Here is an 11942-nt window from a genome sequence, read left to right on the forward strand (position 1 = left end):
AAGTGACGGTCAATTTTCTGCATAATCTATTAAGCAAAGAAATAAGAAAGAACAGCGATCACAATTTGCTGATATATCCTTTTAAGAAACTATTTAAAACTAAATTAGACCTTGCCTGTCTTTCTTCCTTTCAAATATTGCTCAGAATATTGAATTATTTTGTCGTGAGAAAGTCATGAGAATGGCTGACGGTCAGATTACAAAAGATCTCTTGTATGGAGAATTAGGGCATGGAAAGCGCCCCAGAGAGAGATCACAACTGCAATACAAGTATATCTGCAAGTGGGATCTAAAGGCTTTAGGAATGGACCTCAACAGATGGGAAACCTTGACATCTGAGCATTCAGCCTGGAGGCAGGCAGTGCAGCATCACCTCTCGCAATTTGAAGAGACCCTTGTCCAGTAGGCCAAGGCAAAGAGGCAGTCACGAAAGCAGCAAAATCAGGGAGCTGGACAGGGGACAGATTGGAGTTGTCTTCAGTGTGGAAGGGATTGTCACTCTCGAATTGGTCTTCTCAGCCACACTAGACGCTGTTCCAAGACCTCTATTCAGAGCATGTTACCATAGTCTCTTGAGACTGAAGGATGCCTACTCGGATTGAATTATTTTACATTTCAGTGCATCGGTCCTACAAAGTTACATGTACCAAGTTTTCCTTTGATGTATTTCACAGTGCTTTTATTGCTCTGGAGGGCATAACTAAATGGCAGCAATGAAAACCCAAGAAAGATGGAAAAATCCCAAGGACCTAAGCAAGTTTAATAGTAACTTTGAATAACTGGCTGGATAGCTCAGAGAATTAGGCATCTGGCTGTGGAGTCAGAGGTTGGCCAGCTTGTGTTGTCATGGACAAGCTGCACAGTCCCAGGGTGCTCCCAGAAGAATGTAAAGGTAAATCACTTCAGAGTATACTCTGACTGGAAAACCTGAAAAGGGTCATCGTGAGTAAGAACTGACTTGGTACCACATAATTATTATTAAGAATTTTTTACCAGCCATGTACATACGTACCTAATATTTCAGATACTAAAAATCTAATGCAAAAATTAAGATATTTCATTCACACACACTGCAGAATAAGTCTACACTAAATACAAGAGATTCAAAGAAATAGTGTTCTATCAGGCAAGTTGAAGGCAATGTGATGGATTTCATGGAGCTTGTTAATGTTGTTTAGTCGTTTCCGACACTTCATGACCCCATGGATCAGAGCACGCCAGGCCCTCTTATCTTCCATTGCCTCCCGGAGATGTGTCAAATTCATGTTGGTTGCTTCAATGATACTGTCCAACATGGAGTTCAGAAATCAAGTTTAATTGAGTGTGCTAGGAATTCAACTCAAAGCCTTCAGAAACTTTATATTTATCTCATCTGAGATTGCTGTCTACATATAACAGACAAAAACCTACAGATGACTGCTGTGAGGATTAGTAAAAGACCAAAATGTTCAGAAAGTTAATCTCCTCCATGCTATCAGTAGTACAGATACCGGATCTAAATTCAGCTGGATGCAATGGAGCTGATTTCCCACATCCTCCCCAAACGAGGCAGAGAGACCTTCTACTAATGTCTACAAAAAATGTGGCCCACTCCTCGATTTCAAGGTTGAGCAATAGATGATCTAATAAAGGCACTGTTCATCCTCAGCTCTCCTTCTACTACTAGATGACAGATCATGAATCCAACCTGTACTTTCCTCCCTTTCCCCAGGTGAACATTCATTTGTTATTTATATTTATTTAAAATATTTTTACCCCACTTTTCTCCTTAAAATTGATCCAAGGCAACTTACTAAAAGACAATATTTAAAGCTAAAAACAGTAAGTATACAAATACTAAACAGCATCAAACAAATATCACACTAAAAGACAGTAAACAAAAACAACACCAAAGAAATATTCAAAGCAGCAAGGCACAACCAACAATTTGAAAACTCCACTTAAGCAGTCAGTCACTAAGGGAAAGCTTGCCTGAAGAAAAAGTTCTCTGCCTGCTTGTGTTCCAAAGTCTGGGATCAACAAGAAGGCTCTCTCCCATGTCTACACCAAGGGCACCTGTGAAGGTGGTGGGACCAAGCGAAAGGTCTCTCCTAATGATGTTAAGAATCATGGACATCACCAGATGGGCAATACCGAAATCAGATTGATTATGTTCTCTTCAGCCAAAAATGGAGAAGCTCTATACAGTCAGCAAAAACAAGACCTGGAGCTGATTCTGGCTCTGATCATCAACTTCTTATAGCAACATTCAAACTTAAACTGAAGAAAGTAGGAAACACCACTGGACTAGTCAGATATACAGTGGTGCCTCGCTAGACAGTTACCCCACATGACAGTTTTTTCGCTAGACATTGACTTTTTGCGATCGCTATAGCAATTCGCAAAACAGTGATTCCTGTGGGGGAATTTCGCTGGACAATGTTTGGTCCCTGCTTCACAAACCAATTTTCGCTAGACAACGATTTTGACAGCTCCCTCCGTGCTCACAAAATCAGGTGTTTTCGGGACCTAAGCTTCGCAAGACAGCTATTTAAACAGCTGATCGGAGGTTCACAAAGCAGCTTTCCTATGGCTGATCTTCACTAGACAACGATTCTTCCCCATTGAAACGCATTAAACAGGTTTCAATGCATTCCAATGGGGAAATGCTTTTCGCTAGATGATGATTTCACTAAACAGCGATTTCAGTGTAATGGATTATTATCATCTAGCGAGGCACCACTGTAAACTAAACCAAATCCCTTATGAGTACACAGTGGAAGTGAAGAACAGATTTAAGGAACTCAATTTGGTGGACAGAGTGTCTGAAGAACTTTGGATAGAGGCTAGTAACATTGTACAGCAGGTAGCAACAAAAACCATCCCATAGAAAAGGAAAGGCAAGAAAGCAAAGTGGCTGTCCAATGAGGCCTTACAAATATCAGAGAAGAGAAGGGGGGGGAATGCAAGGGAGATAGAGAAAGTTACAGAAAATGGAATGCAGACTTCCCAAGAATAGCAAGGAGAGAAAAGAGGACCTTCATAAATGAACAGTGCAAAGAAATAGACGAAAATAATAGAAAAGCAAAAAAACAGAGATTGGTTCAGGAAAATTGGAGATATTAAAGGAACATTTTGTGCAAAGATGGACGTGATAAAGGACAAAAATGGTAGGGAGATCACAGAAGCAGAATGTATCAACGGTTGGCAAGAATACATAGAGGAATTATACCAGAAAGATCTTGATGTCCCAGACAACCCAGATAGTGTGCTTGCTGACCTCGAGCCAGTCATGGAGAGCGAAGTCAAGTGGGCCTTAGAAAGCATGGCTAACAAGGCCAGTGAAGGTAATGGTATTCCAGTTGAACTATTTAAAATCTTAACGATGACGTTGTTAAGGTGCTACACTCAATATGCCAGCAAGTTTGGAAACCCCAGCAGTGGCCGGAGGATTGGAAAAGATCAGTCTACATCCCAGTCCCAGTCTATATCCTGGTTGGGTCAAAATTGGGAAAGGAGTATGACAAGGCTGTATATTGTCTCCCTGCTTATTTAACTTATATGCAGAATACATCATGCAAAAGGCTGGACTGGAGGAATCCCAAACTGGAATTAAGATTGCCAGAAGAAATATCAACAACCTCTGATATGCAGTTAATACCACTGTGATGGCAGAAAGTGAGCAGGAATTAAAGAACCTCTTAATGAGGGTGAAAGAGGAGAGCGCCAAAATGGTCTGACACTGAACATCAAAACACTAAGATCATGGCCAATGGTCCCATCACCTCCTGGCAAATTGAAGGGGAAGATATGGAGGAACAGATTTTACTTTCTTGAGCTCCATGATCACTGCAGATGGGAACAGCAGCCATAAAATTAAAAGACACCTGCTTCTTGGGAGGAAAGCGATGACAAACCTTGACAGCATCTTAAAAAGCAGAGACATCACCTTGCCGCCAAAGGTCTGCATAGTCAAAGCTATGGTTTTTCTAGTAATGATGTATGGAAGTGAGAGCTGGACCATAAAGAAGGCTGACTACCAGAATTGATGCTTTTGAATTGTGGTGCTGGATGAAATTCTTGAGAGTCCCCTGGACTGCAAAGAGAACAAACCTATCTATTTTGAAGGAAATCAATCCTGAATGCTCACTGGAAGGATAAATCCTGAAGCTGAGGCTCCAATACTTTGGCCATCTCATGAGAAGAGAAGACTCCCTGGGAAAGACCCTGACGTGAAAGTGTGAAAGCAAGAGGTGAAGGTGACGACAGAGGACAAAATGGTTGGATAGTGGCACTGAAGCTACCAGTATGAATTTGACCAAACTTTGGGAAGCAGTGGAAGACAGGAGGGCCTGGTGTGCTCTAGTCCATTGGGTCATTAAGAGTCGGACACGACTTAACAACTAAACAACAACAAGCAGGAATAAGTCCCTAATGTTCCATTTTTGGGAAAGGTGGGGCCTCGCTTCTCAGCTTGGGAAATTCTGGAATGAGATGGGTTATCTAGATCCATTTCAGTCTGGCTTCAGTCTGGCTATGAGATGGACACTGGTTTGATCACCTTAACGGACGACCTATGCCAGGAACTGGACTGTGTACTGTATGTGTGTCCCTGTTCTGCTGGACCTCTCAGCCACTTTTGATACTATCAGCCATAATATCTTTCTGGTCCATCTTTCTGAGATAGGACTTGAAGGCACTGTTTTATAGTGGCTCTGTTCATTTCCTGGAAGGGAGAACTCAGAATGTGAGGCTAGAGTATTGGTCTGTGAGATAACTTAGGGTTCTGTTTTGTACCCTATGCTATTTAACACATACATGTAACTGCTGGAAACGGTTTTCCAGAGTTTGGGAGTTCAGTGTCCCCAGTATGTGGACACCCAATTTTGTCCCTCTTTTCTTTTCCATCTAAATCTGAGGAAGCTCTTTTGATTCTAAATCAGTGTCTGGTGTCAGTAATGGACTGGATGAGGGTGTATAAACTCAATCTTAATCCAGACAAGACAGAGTTGCTTCTGGTCAGCTGAAAGACAATAGGAATTGCTGGCTGGGTTTACACTCCCATAGAAAACACAAGTGTGCAGCTTGGTTGTGTGCTCCTGGATTTTGATGATAGCCAAATGTGCATTTTTGCAGTCAAAACTAGTGTACCAGCTACAGTCATCCCTGGAGAGATCTAATCTGGCCACAGTGACACATGCCTTAGTTACATCCTGGCTGGAAAACTGTAACAGACTCTATGTGGGTCTGCCTTTGGAAAAATATTCAGAAACTTCAGCCGGTCCAAAATGCTGCAGCCAGATTGTTAACTGGGTTTGGTTACAGGGATCACATTAGCCCTCCTGTTAAAAGAGCACTCCAGTGGCTGCTGATCTGTTTCCAGGAACGATTGTTTGTCTGTTTTTTCATCTAAATCAATTTGATTTTTAAAAATTCTTGACTGTTATCCACCTTATCTAGAACTCCCTCCCAAACTTGCCCCCATGTTTTCTGTGGTTCTGCAAGCAGGTGAAGATCTTTCCCTCAGACAGGCTTTCCCTTAATGAGTGGCTGTCTAAGAGGGGTTCTAAAATGTGATGGTTTCTGTTTTTGTTGTTTTACATCAGTTTTAGTATTGTTTTTATCTAATATTTTAATATGTTTAAATAAATATTATTTTTTAATATTCATACCACTTACTGTTTTAGTTTTCAAATATTTTCTTTTTAATTATGTAGGCCACCTTGGGTCCTTTTTAGGAGAAAGGTGGACTAAAATATTTTAAATAAAGAATAAATAATACTGTAGCATGTTCATGTATCGTACCAACTATACTACTGTAACAATCATGCCATTTTCCATTGCATGGCCCCACAAAAACACTCATGTATATAGTGAGAATTCATTCAGTGCTTCCCTTGTCCTAGATACCTGTTAACACATCTACAACTACAGTGACAAACAGTTATGCAACTGCTATATATTGGTCCAGGCTATCTAGCTGTCTCAGTAAGTTAAGTGTCTAGCTACAAAGCTACAGGCTGGAAGTTCAGTTCCCCACTCCACATACTAGGAGGAGAGCCAACCTGTATAGTCTTGGACAAGCTGCAAAGTCCCAGAAACACCCCTAGAAGAAGGGGATGGTAAACCAATTCTAAGTACTCTATATCTAGAAAACCCTGAAAAGAGTCACCGTAAGTCTGAGTTGACCTGACAGTGTATAATTACTGTATTATTACTATTTATTGGCCTATATTACATTAAACAGTAACTATGTCATGAAATACTTCATGTAACAGTAACAAGTTCAGCCTCTTCTCTTTTTTTGCTACCAAAACACTCTATAAGTTAATTTAGATTTTAATACTGTATATACAGAAAAAAATAATAAACACTCGCTGGTAAACAAGATGGTTGTTAGACCAAAATAATACAAAATATACAAATCCATGTCATTATTATTCACCTAACTTACCACCATTAAATACAAACTAAATAAACTATATTCATTGTTAAAAGGAATCCAAATACCTGCCAATATATGAAATCAGCCTCCACAGAATTCACTGGAGCAAGACTGCATCACCCACTGTTTCAGAAAAGTAAACTTAACTCCCTATGGATTGGGAAGGTTTTCCTTTCATATTGGAAAAGCTTTTGATAAAGGCCTACATGTACTGGAAAAGCTGAAAATTAACGACACAAAGGAAATAGCAAATAGGGTTTGCAATGGCAGTGTCACACATCTGAGCAGTCTACAATAAATCCATTAAACTATCCCTCATGGTCAGATAAATACTACTGAGTTTTAACCTTTCCCTGGAAAGTTACTTATGCATTTTATTTCTTCAAGTTCATAACATCAATGAAACTGCCTATCACAGGCCAACTTACAATGACCAACTCAACTGATACATCCTCAAAGCAAGTCATAATTTACCTTAGATAGGTGTCATTAAGTTAAACACAATTATATTAGCAAGGTCTTGAACCACTCTTTCATTATACTGTTTTTTAATTATCAATGGGTTTTCAATCTCACCAAACATCCATTATAGTATCCATATGGTTACATATGAGCAGGGCTTCAGCAATCGGATATTTCATCAACACCAACAAAGCAGCAAAGGTGAGATCTCCAGATTACACAGCACAGTAAAGGGTGTGTACACCACCTCATGATGAGCTTTAGTCACGACTACACCAAACCAAACCCTCAAGCCAAAATCCAAGTCAGGCAAACTGATCCAGGCGCAGGACACAAAAGTTGGCAACACTGAGAGAAGCCATTTACTTCTGGCTTTCTATGCCAAAGCAATGAAGGAGACCGGGAAAGTTTCGAGGGAAACTTTCGCCTCGCCCATCCCTACAGAAACCCATGACTTCCAAACTTCTAGGGTTCAGGGAAGGAAGGAAAACAACCGCAGCCGGCCTTCGACCAAGTCGCTCCTTGCCATAACAAAGCCCTGTGGGCGGGAGGGCACCAGGGCGCCCGGGCTGAGTCATTCCCCCTTGGAGTTAACTTCCAAAACAGCCTCGGTTCCCCTCGGTGCCGGGCTACGGCAAGACGAAACCGAGACGGTTTCACCCCGAAGGGGGAAAAGGAATCCGGGAAGAAGGGTTCCAGCCCCACAAGGTCCAGACGGGTTGACACCCAGACGGGGCCCCTTCCCACGTACACGCGAACGTCCTGAACTACCCGGTGCCCTCCGATCTCCGAGAAGTGGGTCCTCCTCCTCCGCCTGGCCCCTCCTGCGTCTTCTCCGCCGCCCGGGTCACCGAGGGAGGAGGGCGGGGGGGGAAGGCGAGCAAGCGGGCGGGTGTTTGCTACCGCGGCCAACTCCCTCCCTCCCGTTCCCCGGATCCCCTGAGACTTACCCGAAGGCGGCCACAAGAAGAGCAGCAGCAGCAACAGCTGGGCAGCCCCGCGCACCATCCCGCGCCGGTGACCGCCGGCCACGGAAGCTCCTCCCCTCCGCTGCGTCTCCGACACAGGGCAGCAGCTCCGGTCTCGGCCGCCCGGACAGGAGAGAGGCTGAGCGCCGGTGGAAGAGCCAAGGGGGGTGAGGGGAACCCGGTAGGAAGGAACGGAATCCGCAAGCGGGTGGATCGGCGGAGCTCCTGAGGGCCGGAAGCGGGCCGAAAACTATATTACAGCGTCCGACGCCGGGATCGCTTCCTCGATCCGCCGCCCGTTCCGACTCTAAACCTTCGCCGCCGCTGTTTGTTATTGTCGTCACTCTCTTCCGCCGCAAAGCACGCTGGGAAAGTCACAGGGCCGGAAGAGCGCGAGGGAAGAGGATTGCGGAACCACAGAGAAGAGCGGGTGGCTCTCAGGATAGAGCGTCCAGAGGGGTCTCCTTTTCAGGGATGGATGCGAGGGGGGAGGGTGCATTATTCCCGCTTCGGAACGCGGGCACTATCACAGAGAGGGAAATGGCAGAAAGGCCAGGAAGGGCCGGCTTGTTAGAGGTTCGGAGGCTGAAGTAGGTGCCTAGTTGGAGTGCGCCCTTGGGGGGGGCGCGTGGTGGCTGCCGGCTAGGTTATCAGTTTAGGGAGAAGCTCAGTGGGCTTGATAAGGGGCAGCATTGATAGGGGGCTTCGGCTAAAAAAGAGAGAGAGAGAGTTGAATGCCTTGCGAGACACAGGCATGAAGGAAGGGAGGAGACGGGGTGATAGATGTGAAGTGGGGTCAGCTTCCTTTGGGAAAATGGGTGGGGAGGGAGGCGGCGTGGGTGGGCTGTGTCGGGCTTAGCTGTGCAAGGACGTGAGATGTTGACAGAATGGGCTATTTAAACATCAAGTGGAAAACCTGTACAGTCCCAGGGTACTCCAAGAAGAGAATAGCAAGCCACTTCTGAGTGCCCTTGTCAAGGAGGCACGGTGGGGAATCAAACTCCTAATTATTAATAACTATGTGTTCATAGAGTATAAATGCTTAGATATTGTTTAGAATGTTTTGTTTTGTTTTGAATCTGAGGCAGTTTCTAAAGAATACTTGTTGCATTCTCCAGTTATTCCATGGCAGAAAAAAATTAGTGAGAAACTGGGATATTGCTCCATGCTGAAAATTTATTTATTTATTTATTGGATTTCTATCCCACTCATCTAGACCACTGATTCTTAACCTTGGGTTACTCAGGAGTTTTGGACTGCAACTCCCAGAAGCCTTCACCACCAACTGTGCTGAATGGGGTTTCTGGGAGTTGCAGTTCAAAAGCATCTGAGTAACCAAAGGTTAAGAACCAGTGATCTAGAGTCTAGATTCTAGACCAAAGGTCTACTCTAAATATAAATTTAATGGTGATTTGGGAACTTTTATGAGAGTTAAATTAAGTACACTATCAGGGAAGATAGGATAAAAGCAGTGCAAAAATAAATAAAACGTTCTGAAAGTAATAAAATCCTCATTATTATAATATACAGTCAAATCAATTCTGACTTATACTGGCTCTTTTCAGGGTTTTCCAGGTAGAGAATACTCAAAAGTGGCGTACCATTCCCTTCTTCTGGGGGCACCCTGGAACAGTCCAGCTTGGAGAATTAAACTCTCGACTTCTGGCTCCCAGCGAGCTGAAGTGAAAAGTTGGGGGCAATTCTGCAGAGACAGTTTTGCAGAGCAACTAATTACATAGTTGTACAGGCAGGTAAGGAAAATGAGTAGTATGGGATACTAGAAGAATGAATGATAGGGCAGATTTGGATTCTTAATCTTTGAAGAATGTGTACAGATTGCAGAGAAAATTAAAGAAAAGGTGGATCAGTTTCAGAGGATTAATAATAACAGAAATTTATCAAAATATCTCACTAGGCAATTGGCATACTTTTCTAGATTGCCAGCCAGCCATTATGTTGAATGACTGGTTACCTTCGTAGAATGACGCTCTAAGCTTGGATTGCTTTGTTGGAAAATGAAAGCAGGTGTAGAAATATTTGAGTGTGGAGGTATCACAGTACTGATTGCCTTTTTTCTTCTTCCTTTTTTTAAGGTATGTATTAATTGGTTTTCCATTCTGATGACAGGTCGTTCAGCTTGGTGATTATGCTGGCAGTCTCTCAGTGGCAGCCTCATAGTGTCCAGAGGTTTTCACTTGCATAAATATAATATGATGGAGAAAATGTTAGTGAATGAACTTATCATTTTATCAAAAAGGTGGAGTAAATCCTGGATATGAGTTAGCAAACGGCAACGCTTACTGAGGTAAATGTTTGGAACGAATTTTAATTTTTATAGTCTGGTTGGAAGGTTAGGTATGTTGCCAAATCATAAAGCAGTGGTGTTGGAAGAACATTTTTCCTAAATTTCAATTATTTTTGCCCCATTTTGGCAGCCAGTCACCTAACTGGGCAATTACACTGGCAATTTCTTTATGAGGGACTGTCCTCTTATTTGTCCTTAGACTTATCCACTTGAGATCAGGCAGCCTTGGAATGGCATGAAAGTACTGTGAATTGATTGATGAATGGAAAAATTTAAAAGCTACGGTAACCACTTGGAAACATATGGATTTTGTTCTTACAAGAAGCTTGACAAAGCTCTTTCCCTGCTCCTTTTCCCATAGACAGCTGTGCATTGGGTTATGAAACACATGATAATGCTAAGTTGCTAGACAGTGGTTGCATTTGATATAGTGCAAAGTTACACCTGTGGAAGTTCCTGAAGAGTTATGCCCAGGCAATTCATGTATCTTTTTACACAATTATTTGTGCAATGAACCACACAACAAATTGTCCAATTGATTACCAAGTACTACATGCGCAGTGGATGATGCAACTAACCACGCACTGACCAAGCAACTGCATTTGGGGGGATGCTTCCTTGGTGCAAATTTCACAATGGCTTGCACAGCCTCAAGTTATGCAGCTGTAGATACACAACAGGATTTTAGCCAGTATTTATTGGAGCAACATTGGTGACATAAGTACAAAATTGATTTTGTAGGGCTTGAATGGTAGAATACCATGGTGACTGATCAGGGGAAAGAGATACAGAGGTTATAACATATGTTGCGTAAAGGCCATTTCTAGTAACAGGACAATATGTTATGCTTACTTTCTCACTTTCGCATATAGAGGTCTGGCTATGGCTTATCTCCACTGTGGAAACATTTATATAAAAAAGATGAACAGTGTGCTTCATTGTAGATTTGCAGAGAGGGTCACATTGACAAGCTCTGTGATTTTCTTATTTACATTTTAGTCCACAAAACAGTTTGTTCCAGAGGGCAACATGATAGAACAAATCCAGAAGATCCCCTAGGAAAAAAGTCCATGTCCTTTTTTGTTGTGAGTTGGACTCACAAAGGGTTTTCAGCAACAATTCACAGAGAAAACAGTGGAACTTAACCTGCTTAGGCAAGAGTCAAAGCTCTGAAAACCAAGATTAGAAGGTAAAGCTTCTGTTGTTTTGTTGCTTCATTATAGAAACCAAAGGGAAAGTTAACTAAGAAAGTTAGGCAACATTATAGAATGGAGAATAACCCTAGTTGCAGTCTCTGTACAAGTACTGTATTACATTATCTGCCAACAATAATTCAAGGAATTGGGTTTGTGTTAAATTTGAGATTACCCAATTAAACATGAGGCCATTGTGTGCTATATTTACCTAGTACTTCAGCTCCTCAGGTTTTTTGTTGTTTTTGTCCAAAACCAGATAGAGGGATGTGTTCTTTTGCTTTAAGGATGAAAAGACATGGCTTTTTGCATTTTATGGCCCTGTAGCACCTGTAATAAAAGGCAGTATTTGTCTGCTAAGGATCCGAATATTGTTCATTACAGATATATTCTAATAATTAAATGTGAACCTATAGTATTTACAATAAGATCTAAAGGTACAGAATACTGAGTTAAATTTTCTTTTATTTCAGGACGTAGTAATCACACTCATTTCAAAGAGTTTCCTTAAACAAAAAACAGTGTCTTTATCTTAAATCTTTTTTAAAAATAGGGAAAAGAAAGGCTGATCTAAAAAGATGCAAAAACAA

The 11942-nt window shown here is 42.2% G+C and overlaps 1 protein-coding gene and 2 long non-coding RNA genes across 5 annotated transcripts in view; 2 read left to right on the forward strand and 1 right to left on the reverse strand.

Moving 5' to 3' along the window:
• RB1CC1 (RB1 inducible coiled-coil 1) overlaps positions 1-7974 on the reverse strand; it is a 93077-nt gene extending 85103 nt beyond the window's left edge. For 2 of the 3 annotated variants that reach the window (XM_020795970.3, XM_020795969.3), the window contains exon 1: positions 7837-7974. The gene's annotated coding sequence lies outside the window, so the exon portion shown is untranslated. Of the gene's footprint in view, positions 1-6489; positions 6645-7836 lie in introns of all 3 variants that reach the window. The other variant, XM_078393741.1, reaches the window with a different exon arrangement.
• A 277-nt stretch (positions 7975-8251) lies between these two features.
• Positions 8252-11942, forward strand: part of LOC110080236 (uncharacterized) — a 32428-nt gene continuing 28737 nt past the window's right edge. Inside the window, exons 1-2 of the long non-coding RNA XR_013545388.1 lie at positions 8252-8444; positions 9982-10159. This is a non-coding gene — a long non-coding RNA (uncharacterized LOC110080236). The remainder of the gene's footprint in view (positions 8445-9981; positions 10160-11942) is intronic.
• On the forward strand, positions 8705-9457 carry LOC144589325 (uncharacterized). Its single transcript, XR_013545390.1, has 2 exons — positions 8705-8841; positions 9420-9457. It is a non-coding gene; the product is annotated as an uncharacterized LOC144589325 (long non-coding RNA).

This window comes from Pogona vitticeps, chromosome 4 (genome assembly GCF_051106095.1).
Source record: "Pogona vitticeps strain Pit_001003342236 chromosome 4, PviZW2.1, whole genome shotgun sequence".
NCBI classification, from domain to species: domain Eukaryota; kingdom Metazoa; phylum Chordata; class Lepidosauria; order Squamata; family Agamidae; genus Pogona; species Pogona vitticeps.